We start from the raw sequence: 13,052 nt of genomic DNA, 5'->3' as shown, positions 1-13,052 counted from the left end.
GCATAATATTTGCTGTCATACTGTTATCACTTGTTTAACGTGAAAATCAAATAAAATATTTTCAACAATGTTCCATAATTATTATCTTGCCACTGATTCAAATGGCTTATTTTATAGCAGCGCAATTAGGTATATCAATTAATACAACATGCACTAAATTGGTTCAACATAGAAACTGACAAGAATATATATTCATATAATTAAAGGAATTACAAAATCATAACACCTATTATTATTATTAAAATGAAGAAAAAACGGTTTCCATTCTTTATAAAGACCCAGTGACATCAGACATTGTTTTGGCCTTCTGTCTTGTGCAGCTATTGCTTTATTGTCTGCTTTTTCATATTATTAAACATGAACACCTTTATGTCCTAATAAATGGTTTCAACTTTTAATTCCATTTTTGTTATTACTTCTTGGAGAAAAAACTCTCAATTTTTGTCTGTTGCTACTTGCTTATGCACATGTGGACTGGGGTGAACTGTGAGTATATTTTTCTCCCTTTACTTTCATTGCCCCCGTTGTTAGATTTTTTAAATGAAACAACTCAGATGCAGTTTAACTGCAGACTTTCAGCTTTAATTCAGAGGGTTGAACAAAAAGATTGCATAAAAATGTGAGGAACTAAAGCCTTTTTTTTTATCACAATCACTTCATTTCAGGGGCTCACTTGGACAAATTAAAAAACTGAAAATAAAATGTTAATTTCTAATACTTGGCTGAAAACCCTTTGCTGGAAATGACGGCCTGAAGTCTTGAACTCATGGACATCACCAGATTCTGGGTTTCCTCCTTTCTAATGCTCTGCCAGGCTTTTACTGCAGCGGCTTTCAGTTGCTGTTTGTTTGTGGGCCTTTCTGGCCAGAGTTTAGCCGTCAACAAGTGAAATGCTGCTCAATTGGGTTCAGATCAGGTGACTGACTTGGCCATTCAAGAATATTATGCTTCTTTGCTTTAATAAACTCCACTGGCAGCCATGCACGCCCCAAGCCATCACACAGCCTCCGCCATGTTTTACAGATGATGTGGTATGCTTTGGATAATGAGCTATTCCACGCTGCATCCAAGTTGTTTCATTTAAAATTCATTGCAGTAATATACAGAACCAAAATTAGCAAAAATTTGTCTCTGTCCAAAGAATGCAGCTCATCCCTTTTATTGGGCGCACGTAGGTGTAGCTTGTATCACATATTAACACATAACCCCAGGACTCCAATGTATAGCCCCCAGGGAAAAAAAACTTAATTTTGCACAACTTAAAGGAACATATCAACAATTAGTAAAAAGAGACACTTTCAGTTACAAAGTTTGTACAAAGTATGCATAAGTTGACACGCACCGTCATATATATATACTGTATATATACAATACACAAAAGCCATAAATATCTTGTAAATTATATCCTTATAATACACAAATGCCATGAATATCTTGTAAATTATATCCTTATAAACGGTGAGTTCTGATGTCATTTCTGTCACTTGACTCACTGAAATTTGTGTATTATAATAAATAATGTACCCCCAGTTGCAAAATATGAGGATATTAGAAGTTACCTCGGAGTTCCATGACCTGTATAAAAACACTCGGCCTTCGGCCTCGTGTTTTTATATGGTCTTGAAACTCCTCTGTAACTTATAATATCCTTATATTTTACAAGAGGGGGTACTTTATTCACTATATAAACTATGACTAGTGATGACATCAGTTATACACGATGAGTAGTGATGTCATTTTGGTCACATGACTCACTAAAACTGGTGTATTATAATAAAGTACCCCTTGTTGGAGAATATGAGGCTATAAGAAGTAACCTCGACTTCCGGTTCGGCGCCTGACAGGAATGGAGGCTTAGGGATTGAGAGCTGCTGTCTAGTGGCAAAATCTGCAATTTGTAGCCTGCATTTTACCTTAACAGAGTCGGAGTAGGTGGGGGAGGTTCCTGGTCACCGTCGCAAATCATTCTTCTGGGTACTGAACGGCAAGGAGCTGAATAAAGAGATTTAGTGCGGTTCCTGAGGTACCTGACGTGTGCAAATGGCGACCCTGTGACACTGATAACGGCGGCTGGCTACTCTCCTCTCTTTTACTGCGGTGCGGTGGGGGAGAACTGCCCTCATCTCAGTCTTAAATCAATCGGTGCCGTGTATTAAAATTCCAGTAGTTAACTGGTAAATACTTTGGCGCCATCTGCTGGACTTTATAAATTTCGGCTGGCTGCAAACTACAATTTTTCATCTCTTCTCTGCTGCCTCAGGGTTACTTCATATCATCCCTATTGCAGTACCAGATACAATTGGGACTAAGCTTTTCAGCCTAAATTTTCACTGGTTATTACACCTATACAAATTCTGTAAGTTTGACACCTAGTTCTCTTGCACTCCCATCTCTATATTTTTCACTACATCTTTCTATAGCAACAACTTGGAATCTTGCTTCATACTTCTCACTGAAGGAAAAAAAATATATATAATTGAAGAAAAGAAAAGGGAAAGAAGGACATAAAAAACAAAACAAAAACAAATAAAAAGAGGTAAATACAAAAAAAAACTGTTTGTTTATCTATTTGTTTTGTTTTTTTTTGTTTTTTGTATTTTTTTTTTGTTTTTTGTATTTTTTTTTTTTTTTGGAGATCTCTGAACTCTTTCTTTATTCGTCATTTGTTGGATAACACTGATAAGTCCTAATATGGCATCCAAATTCAATGGCAAAACGTATGAAAAACAACATAAGAAATTCGCAAAGCAGTCAGATGCTGACACCCCAACTACGGTTCAGTCTCAAAAAACTCTCTCTCAAAATTCAGCTTCTGGAGAAGAACATGCTTTGATTGCGGCTGAAGTGGCAAGACTATTAAATCCTGTCATAGAACAATCCGTGGATAAAGCCTTAAGTAAACTTCATCTGGAAATTAATAAAATTTCCCAACAACTGGGACGTCATGATAAAAAAATTTCTGAACTAGAGTCAACTGTCTCTTCCATTTATGATGATTCATTTAAAGCGCAAAAGAAAATTGACTTCTTGGAAAAACGTGCAGAAGAACTTGTTCTGAAGGTTGATGATTTAGAAAACCGTTCCAGACGCAATAATTTAAGATTCATTGGAATCTCAGAACTTCACAAAATGGATTCCTTACATAAAATAGTTACCAAAATAATCCCTCAAAAACTGGGGATTTCATTGGAATCTTACCCAATGAAAGTTGAAAGGCTCCACAGAATAGGCCCATTGAAAGACATGCATCACACTAGACCTAGAGTTGTTATCGCTAAATTCCTTGATTACTCTGATAAGAATACTCTGTTCCAAGCATTCAAGAAATCTAAGAGTCTAGAGATTGAAGGGAATAAAATCCTAATTTTTCAAGATTATTCTGTAAACCTTTCTCAAAAAAGGAAGGAATTTTCAAAAGCATGCCAAACTTTGGTGTCTCTTGACATTAACTTTGCACTGCTGTACCCAGCAAAATTAAAAAATTTTCTGACAACTGGTCCTCGGATTTTTGGTGACGCTTCAGAAGCTAATTACTTTGTGGACCACCTAAATAAGCAGAGATGTAATAACTTGTCTACTCTTAATTCAAGCACCTTCTCTGGCCATTCAATTTCTCTTCCCCAAAGAGATCACAAAGATAAAAAGTTAGAAAGACCTAAGGGTTCTACTAAAGAGTCTTTGCAATCTCATTCTCGCAAACATAGATCCAGATCCAGATCTCCCATCTCACCTAAAGGGACTTCTCCACTTATCTCAAGTGAAGAAGATACAATGTTTGTGTCTTAATGTTTATCTGCATAGACAAGCTGACAGATGGCTCTCTTTCTCCTGATAACTTCTCTTTATAAGAGGGTTGATAGTCCTCCACCTCTAGGGAAAAAAGGAGGTCAATTTTTGCTTTTGTTTTGCTGACTATATATCTTCCCAAGTTATTGGTTAGATTAGTTCTAGTTTTATATTTTATGAGATTGAAAATGTTTTTATACCTACTTATTATCCTTCTCATATATGTTAATAGGTTATCTCACTCAGTGGCTCTTTACAATGATATTTTATTTTGTGCTTATGTAAGTATGCTCATCTTTATCCTGATTTACAATATATAGTAAAATGTCTCTTAACATAGTCTCTTGGAATATTAATGGCAGTAATCATTATATAAAAAGGAAAAACATTTTACAACAGCTTAAAAAAGGTAAATGTGATGTTGCTCTATTGCAGGAAACTCATCTTAATGAATCTGACAACAATACCCTGCTTAGAGAATGGGTTGGAGTTATGGCTTTTTCCCCGGCCATAAATAAAAAAGGTGGGGTAGCAATTTTATTCCATCGAAATTTAAATGCCCAAATTTTATCAGAATATAAAGATGAGCAAGGTAGATTTATTCATGTTGAAGTATTGATCCAGGATAGGAAATGGCATTTAATTTCGGTTTATGCTCCTAATCACCATAAAGAAAGTTTTTTTGTTGACCTTAGACATAGAATTTCAACAATCCCTCAATCAAATATTATTTTAGGAGGTGACTTCAATGAGACTCATCTGTGGTCTTTGGATAGATCAGATTCTAATAGGGCTAACGCAGGGAAAAAATCCAATTAGATGAACGAGTTACTTAACTCCTCTAGTCTAACTGACATATGGAGATTATTACACCCAACTGAAAAGGATTTTACACATTTTTCCTCCCAACATATGGTGGGGACCAGAATTGATTATATCTTAGTTTCAAATAATATTGTAGGTAAAACAATCTCTGTTGATATTGGTCCTATTGATCATTCTGACCATGCACCTGTGATTGCTAAAATTGCCACCTCTAAAGGTTTTAGGGATTATGTGTCATGGTCTTTCCCGGTTACGTTAGCAGATCAACCTGAATTTTCAAAGATGCTTATAGAGAGATGGGATTTATTTGTTTCAGACAACTCACAACACGTTAATAATCCATCTTTAATGTGGGAAACATGGAAATCCGTGATTAGGGGTGAAATATCATCTTACAAATTTCGTCTTATACGTAAAATCAACGAAATTTTTTTTAAGCTAAGCACACAACAAAGAGATTGCTACCTTAAACTAAAACATTTTCCCTCTCCAGCAAATAGTCAGAAATATAAAGAAGTATCTAAATCCTTAAAGAATTGGATAACTTTAAGAGACTCTGTCCTTGCTCAACATTCTAAGGCAAAACTGTCTAATTTTAGCAATAAAGCTAATAATGTATTAGTGAATCTTACAAGGTGTTGGAATAAGAAGTCCTCATTGATTAAGGTTAAGGACAAACATGGTTCCCTAACTAATAACCCATCTAAGCTGGTTCAAATTTTTAAGGATTATTATGAGTTGCTATACTCTTCATCAAAGTCAATCCCTATGGATAGTATAGCTTTTTTAAAAACAATTAAGACACCCCAATTTTCTGCAGAGCAGTTGGAGAACTTAAATAAACCAGTCTCTATAGAGGAAGTTTCATCCGTCATTAACAACCTGAAAAAGAAAAAAGCTAGTGGTCCAGATGGTCTTCCCCCAACTTTTTATAAGATCTTAAAAGAAAAAATTTGCCCATTCATTACCAATTTGTTTAATGATATTTTATTAAATAAAAGTATACTCCCAACCAGTTCTCTGTCTAGCTTGATTATAATACCCAAAGAGGGCAAAGATCCCTCTCTCCCATCATCATATAGGCCCATCTCACTGTTAAACCAGGACATTAAAATACTTTCAAAAATATTAGCTGATAGACTGGCTTTGATTTTACCCTCAATTATCTCTTCAGCACAAAATGGGTTTATTAAAGGGCGCTCTGGTATTAAAAATATTAGAGCCCTTTTGAGTACCATTGCTTTTGCCATTAGACATAAAACTCCTTGTACAGTGATTAGTCTTGATGCTGAAAAAGCTTTTGATAATGTAGTATGGGAACATCTTTTCAGTTGTCTGGACCATTTTGGTATTGTTGGCCCCTTCAACAGTTTTGTCAAATCCTTATATTCCTCTCCAATGGCTCAATTACTAATTGCTGGTGTGAAATCCCCCCCATTTAAAATCTTTAGAGGGACCAGACAGGGATGCCCTCTATCTCCACTCCTCTTTAATCTTTCATTAGAGCCCTTGATCAGAGCACTAGATAATCTGGAAGTATTTCAAGGTGTTAAAATCAATAAATGTTATGTTAAAACCTTAGCATTTGCGGATGATTTATTATTAGTTGTTCAGAATGCTAACAATTCACTCCCTGATATCTTTAACTTGTTACATAAATTTGGCACTTTTTCAGGTTACAAAATTAACATTCATAAAACTGAGATTATGAACATCAATGCTACTTTATCTAGTGCCTTATTGAAGAACCTGAGACTTGACTTTCCAAAATCACAGCTTAAATACTTGGGGCTAATTTTTCCCAAAGACTTGAGGAACCTTTATTCACTAAACATTACGCCTGCCATAAATAAAGTATTATCTCTTTGCCATAAATGGAATAATACCCCTCTAAATCTAAAAGGAAAGATAGCTTTATTCAAGATGTTGATATTTCCCAAATTAATTTATCCATTAACAAACTTGCCAATTTTAATTAAACATAATGACATTAAGAAACTGGATTCAGTACTGAATAGTTTTATATGGAGTGGTAAGAAACCTAAAATTGCCCTATCCAAATTGCGAGGCCCCTATGCTTTAGGTGGCCTAAAGTTACCTAATTTCAGAATCTTTAACTTAGCTGCAATTACTAGATACCTTATTGAGTGGACGTTTAAAGGAGACAAATTTACAAATCCTGCTCTTGAACTTTTTCCCACATCCACCTCCCACATTTTAAATATCCTCCATTTGAAATGGAAGGATGTTCCTTTTGAATGTAAAGTAAACCCTCTATTTAGGGACTCAATTTTTACATGGAAATTGCTATTCTCCAGTCACAATTTTAATCATATGCAGACTCCTTTCATGCCAATTCATCGCCTTTGGAAAAACTCACAACCCGGATACTACTCCTTACTTTCCCTCTCTAAAAAACGCCATCCTCTTATGATTAGAGACTTTGTGGATCCTACTAATGGGAAACTTCTTTCTTGGGCAGTTTTAAAAAGACAACTTGGTTTGAAGATAGGAGATCACTTTCTCTATATTATTGTAAAAAGCGCTTTTCTTTCAGTTGCCAACAAAAACCTCTATGCTATTCAGAAACATTGGTTAGCTGAGGAGCTAGCTAAAATAGAAGATAACTGGGGGATCTTAAATATAGATTATATAACATGGAAACTTTGGTGTCCCCCTTTTAGAATAATGCACCCTCTTAAAGATGCAGCTTTAAAATGGACAAATTATTTGCATTGTGAAATTACCCCTTCCCAATTGTCCTCTTCTATTACAAAATTTAACAAGTATTTTACCTCAGAGGACTGGAGAGTCCAGCATTTCAAACTGATCCACCTGGGATACGGGAAGCTTTTTCGCAAAAGTAAGGGATTGGGTCATGTCTCATTTTGCCCAAAATGTAAGCATGAGAATGTAGACCTGTTCCATTACTTTTGGGGTTGTCCACGGATTAAGTTGGTCTGGCAAAGACTAAAAGACTTCATTAGTTCAAAGTTGAAAATATGCTTTAATTTCTCTCCAGCTTATGTCCTCTTAAATATTGGCTCACCTTCTTTCTCTAAGATAAATCAATGCAATGCCAATGTTAAAATGTTAGCCAACTTAATCCTTCGTTTTGTTGCTGCTACGAAAAAAACTTTATTCTTATATTGGCTTTTAGAATCTCCCCCCTCCATGAAAGATATTTTATCACAGATAAATAATTTGTGTTGGCAAGAAGCTATATGGGCAAAAACAGCTGAACCACATTTAAAGCGCAAATTCATGGATGACTGGTCTCTTTTTTTCAAACTAATCGATCCTGGTCAAGAAACTAAAGTCTTAGAACTATTACAAATCTAAATATATTGAAATGTAAGGTGGCTTTATCAGTTCATGCATATTTTGGATACTTGATACTGCCATTTTTGTTGATAATTCTTTTTACATTAATTAGTAAATCCACTGAGTGAAGTTTGGTTTATTATTGTTTCTTTACTTCATTATTTTATTTACTATGTTAATTATTTTCCTTTGGAATGTGTGCTTTTGAGTATAAATTTATAGATATGTGTTTGTATCTTTGGCATGTTGTACAGCATTGTATATTCTTTTCTTTTGTTATCTTGACATACTCAATCTGCGTAATATATTCTATTGTGTTTATGGAAAACTCAATAAAATTATTGAAAACAAAAAAAAAAAAAAAAGAAGTAACCTCGGAGTTCCATGACCTGTATAAATGATCATGGAACTCCTCTTTGACTTATAATATCCTTATATTTTACAATAGGGTGTACTTTATTCATTATACATACATACATATAACCTGAACACAATTTTCTTTTTGTTTCAGTTATACCCTCATTCCAACATCTTTGATTTTAGGATTTGGAGGGGAACCTTTGTGGGCAGCAAAATACACATATTTCCCCACTGTTATTGTTGATTTTAGCATCATGTAACTTAGAGACTGTTCCTGTATGCCTGTATGAGCACTTCCCACATGTAACAGGGGTATATGCATTTTAGCGGTTTGTCACTAGAACAACTCCTAAAGTTGGGTCTGGTTACCAATCTTCTGGAAGGTTCTGGGAGGATTGTCTTGGATGGTCATACCACAAAGCAAGGTCCTTCTTCTGGCATGGCCTTGTAGGTGCAAGTTGGCCTGTCTGACAAACTAGTGGCAAGTTGGACCCAATAGCTAACCTCAGCGGTTAAAGGCATTTAGGTTAGCCCCCACCAAGAATGTACATGTGGCAGTGACCCCAGCATATCTGTACCCAGGAAGGAAAACAGTTGGTGAGTCTAGGGTAGACCAGAACATTTTAAGTTAGTTCACTTAGGCTATGGGAAAATTTTTTCTAAAGGTATCTTTTCTAGTCCTGTATCATACTGTCCCAAGTGTGATGAGTATAATGTGTCCCTTTTTCACTATCTATGGACTTGTCCAAAGATCAGTATATTTTGGAGGGAAGTTACCAGTTTTCTAAACATTAATCTGAAAATAAAAATTAAATTATCTCCAGGTTTTGCTTTGTTGCTTCTAGATGATGGTAGGCTCTCTTCAATTTTTAATATAGAATTTAGGTCCCAAGAAAATAAAATATTGACAATTTTATTTTTGGCTGCCTCCAGAAAGGCTTTATTTAACTGTTGGCTACAAAATGAGTCTCCCTCATAGACAGACACAATGGCTTATATGAACCAGCTTAGTTGGCAGGAAGCTTTATTAGTAAAAACTAAAGGAAATAATTCCAAAGAATCATTTAGACTTATATGGTCTCCTTATTTTGAGTTCTGTGACTCCAATACCAGAAGTCAAGTATCTCAGTTTATTCAATTGTAAAATGTTCGTTGGGGGGGGGGGGAGTTATCTGATATTCCCAAGACAATGGGCTTTTTCTTTTAAGAATTTCTATGCGTCCACTGGCTTAGTTAGTGATAGTTCTTGTTAGTTTCTATTTTATTTTACATATTACTTCATTGTATGTTATACATACTGTATAATATGTCATTGTATTAATCTTATTCTGCATACTATTTGTTATCATATTGATTTTTATGGTTTATTGTGAAAACCAAATAAAATATTTCAAACACAGTAGGGTAGACCAGAGACCCTTATAAAAAGCAAGTGTGGGCAGGGGTTGCGTGTTACAAGACTGCTTGCATACATCAGAGAGACAAAAGAAAAGAGGATGCTGGTTTCACATTGACCTCAGTGCTAATGGCTTCATGTTATCACGTACAAGAAGACTGTACATGTTTCATAACTGTGAAGAAAGTTCTACAAGATAGATGTTGCTGGTTCACTGCAACTGTAAAGGTTTGAAGTCACAGCTACAATGCAAATGACTGAGACCAAACCAAACCAAAATTTGATAAAGAGGCCCACATAACACTGAAACCCCTAATATACCCATCACAGTTACCTGTTTCTTCAAAAAGTATGAATAAATGCCATTTTCTATGCTGAAATCCAGCTGGTTAACAGTTCTTCTCTTTCTGCATCATTTGAAATCCTGGCAGGGAAGGAGGGACTAAACACTGATGTTACAAATTGAAACAACTTCTCCACAGCTTACAGACAGCATGCAGGAACTACATAACCCACAATGCATTGCACTGGGATGTTCTGTTCATTATTGAAATCACATGTGCAGGGAATTATGTGGTTTCAAGGATGCAGTCTAAGGACAGCTTCCTGCTGATACAAAGTAAAAGAAGTCAGACAGATCACCAGGGGGCTAGGCTTAGGGAACTATCAGAAACCATAAAAAAATCTGCATATTTAAATTGATGTATATTGCAAAGTTGCTTGAAATTGTTTACTTTTCAATAAGCTTAACATGTTTGTGTGGAGTCACCCTTTAAAATGTATTGTGTAGTGCTATCTGGTACTATACCAGAATTACCTCAGTATCTCCTCACAAGCTTTCACCTTTAAAAAAAAGGCAGGTGGGTGGTGGAATGGATCTAGGTTGATATTTCTATATAAAACTAAACAACCTGTGTAGTCTTATCTGCTATGTTGGTAGGTGCCACTCTGGTATCACTACACAGAGTTACTACAAAGGTTTATTAATCTTGATTAAAGTTATTTGCATGATAAGCCCTTTTCATAAATAACTCATCTTAAAGAAATCCTGATACCAGAAAATAACCTTTTTTTATATCTATAATAACATTATCTTTGAATGCTATTTATAATGTTGCTATAAAAGTATTTGCCTGATGCTTTTACATTACCTTTCTTACCCCCATGTTCCTCTATGAGGGGGCTGCCATATATGTGCAGCATTAGAAACTCTGACATGTTAAGAAAGGACAGTCAGGTTGATAAAACAGTCAGGTTTAGGAACTTCAAGTAGCAATTACTTAAAAAAGCAGAACTATCAGCGAAAAACGATCAACGACCTATAGGTAACTTTTAATGTGAGTTTATTTTTCGAAAAGGAAATTTTTAGTGTCAGTATCACTTTAATAACGGAGGACAAAAACATATTTCTGATGGTGCATTTCTCATCTGCAGTACTAAAAAGAGTTATGTAATAAAAGGTGCAAAGTTAGGTCTAATCACCTACAGCAACCAATCAGAATGGATCATTTACTGGTCACCTGCTTTAAAGTAAATATCTTGTTGGTTGTTATGGGTTACATACAGTGCTATGTTCAAAGTAAAAGGTAAACCGTTGGTTTTTGGGTGATCCATTTCTGCGGGGCATCCCAACACGATCCTTACAATATATATACCGTAACCAGAGGCATCTGATAGTAGACTTTGGCAAACAAAACTGTTATAAAGTTTTTATTGTTGTTAGAAAAATAACACAATGGTGCTTTTAAAGTTAAATTATCCTACAAGTACACAAATCTAATAATTGTAGCGTCTTTCTTATTGCAGCTCCATACACCGGTGTATCACATATATACATTATTGAGAACTGTCTGACCTGTCGCCACCAACCTGCGAAAAAAGCAATGAATGACCCAATATACAAGTAAAGGAGTAGCTTTGCATGATAGAGGATAAAGGCAGTTTTTTGAAAGAGATGGCTCACCTTTAAGTTAATTTCTAGTTGGATATAGAATGGCTAATTCTTAGCAACCTTTCAACTGGCCTTCATTTTTTTTGTACTCTTTTTAGTTTTTGTAATTATTTGTTTTCCTCTTCTGACTCTCTCTTTTCATATGGGGGTCACAGACCCCATGAATTAAATGAATACTCCAACCAGATTGCTGAAATGCCAAACTGGAGAATAAGCTACAAATAAACAGTTCAAACAAATTGCAAATGGTCGCAGAATATCCCTCTCTACATCATACTAGAAATTATTTCAAAGGTGAACAACCCCCTTTAACACTGATTATAGTGTTTACCCAAGTGGCTTACATGAGCCTAGCACATTCTACAAGATTAATATGCGAGTTATGCGAGTGCAAATTAGAAGCTACCTCTATAAATGGCAGACAAATTAACACAAGTTTAGTTAGTCCATTTGTTTGCAAATGGTACCACTTCTGGCATCATAAGACACAAATGGGGGAATGTAATAAAAGTCGGTAACGGAAAAAATATTCGCAATACGAAAAGTTATGCCTCTGTGTGAACAAATTTGCCTTTTTGCAAATTTAATATAGCTTTTGCGAACCCGGAAACTGTTTAGCGAACACTTCCAACAGGGGAAGAAGGTTTGCGAATTTTATAGTTGGCGCCAGTGCTCAGTGAATGTAATAAAACTTCTTACTGAAAAAGATGTTAAATACAAAAAAGGGGGGTTGTGGGTGCACTCCTAATGCTTAGTAAAAATGTAGCCCCTGTCTAAGTAATTCAGTGTATATGCAAGTACATGTGTTCACAAAGACAGTATTTGATTCACTACCACAAGTCAGTTATGCATGTGGGCACAACATGATAAGGGGACCCATAAAATAAGACATTCTCAAGGCAGCGGTCAATTCAAGATTTCCCTTGTGTCTGTGGACCATGTTTTCTGAACACTGCAAGCAACCCATTGGATCAGGTGAAACCATTGACTTGGCTATGGCATTATCCCAAATTTTGTATTGGATGTGGCTGTACATACCTTCCTCTCCTATATGGAAAAGTCGAGAAACTAAATTGCTTTCAAGAAAGAGTTTCAATTTGCAGAAAAGATACTTTATTTATAAAATTTCTATTTTTCTATTACAAAACCATAATACTTAATATGTATGTGGAGAACCAATTTATATATTATAGCATTGTGCAACAGAAACCATAAAGCTTCTCCCGCTCTTCTTCAGTAATGTATCAAGTTTGGTAAAGAGGTACTCAAAAATGTTATTTTACAGACATGGAACGCACACTCGCACCCAAGCGCACACGCTCATACTCACACACAGTAAAAAGGCAGTGCACATTATAATGTGCAATCAAATAGATGCATTTTATAATAAGGATAATGCAGCTAGCCAGT

General features: G+C 35.4%; 1 protein-coding gene across 20 annotated transcripts in view; it reads right to left on the bottom strand.

Annotated features, from left to right (window-relative positions):
- Window positions 1-12,738: 12,738 nt before the first annotated feature.
- Window positions 12,739-13,052, bottom strand: part of afdn.S (afadin, adherens junction formation factorS homeolog) — a 91,551-nt gene continuing 91,237 nt past the window's right edge. For all 20 annotated transcript variants that reach the window (XM_041564467.1, XM_041564470.1, XM_041564469.1 and 17 more), the window contains one exon: window positions 12,739-13,052. This exon is cut by the window's right edge and continues 551 nt beyond it. The gene's annotated coding sequence lies outside the window, so the exon portion shown is untranslated.

This window comes from Xenopus laevis, chromosome 5S (assembly GCF_017654675.1).
Source record: "Xenopus laevis strain J_2021 chromosome 5S, Xenopus_laevis_v10.1, whole genome shotgun sequence".
Lineage (NCBI taxonomy): Eukaryota > Metazoa > Chordata > Amphibia > Anura > Pipidae > Xenopus > Xenopus laevis.
This window is presented reverse-complemented; position numbering and strand designations above follow the sequence as displayed.